The following is a 664-nucleotide window of genomic DNA, read 5'->3' as shown; positions in this document are numbered from 1 at the left end:
ATATGGACTTTAATGTTTGATACTAACATGTTTTATATTTGCTATCTTGTTCACTCTTTAATACTTTGCTTGTTAAATGACTAATCTTGATTTATGTTGTATAACACTTGGTACAACAAATGCTTGGCACTTTCATAGCCCATAATGTATGGTATAACCGACACCTGAGCTATGAAAGGAACTTGATTTGTTGTTAACATAAGTTATAATCATGAATGCTTGACGAGATTTACAAGTATTAGCATTAATTGAATAAGATGACTAATGTAATCATGTTAACAATATATAATCTGATTGGAACCTCCTTTGTGTGTGGTTTCCAATTCAATAATAAGAGTTTATACTATACTTGTTTGATATACCATTAGTGGAACCTCTAACCTTGACATTTGTTATTATCATTGTTTAATCGTTACATTAATATTCCATCTCAAAGTTCTCATCATCTTCTTCTTCTTCTCTTTCTTTATTATTATTATTATTACTACTACTACTACTACTACTACTACTACTACTACTACTACTACTACTACTACTACTACTACTACTACTACTACTACTACTACTACTACTACTACTACTACTACTACTACTACTACTACTACTACTACTACTACTACTACTACTACTACTACTACTACTACTACTACTACTACTACTACTA

Source organism: Populus euphratica, unplaced genomic scaffold, assembly GCF_000495115.2.
Source record: "Populus euphratica unplaced genomic scaffold, PopEup_1.0 scaffold30.1, whole genome shotgun sequence".
Classification (NCBI taxonomy): Eukaryota; Viridiplantae; Streptophyta; class Magnoliopsida; order Malpighiales; family Salicaceae; genus Populus; species Populus euphratica.
Note: the sequence above shows the minus strand (reverse complement) of the source record.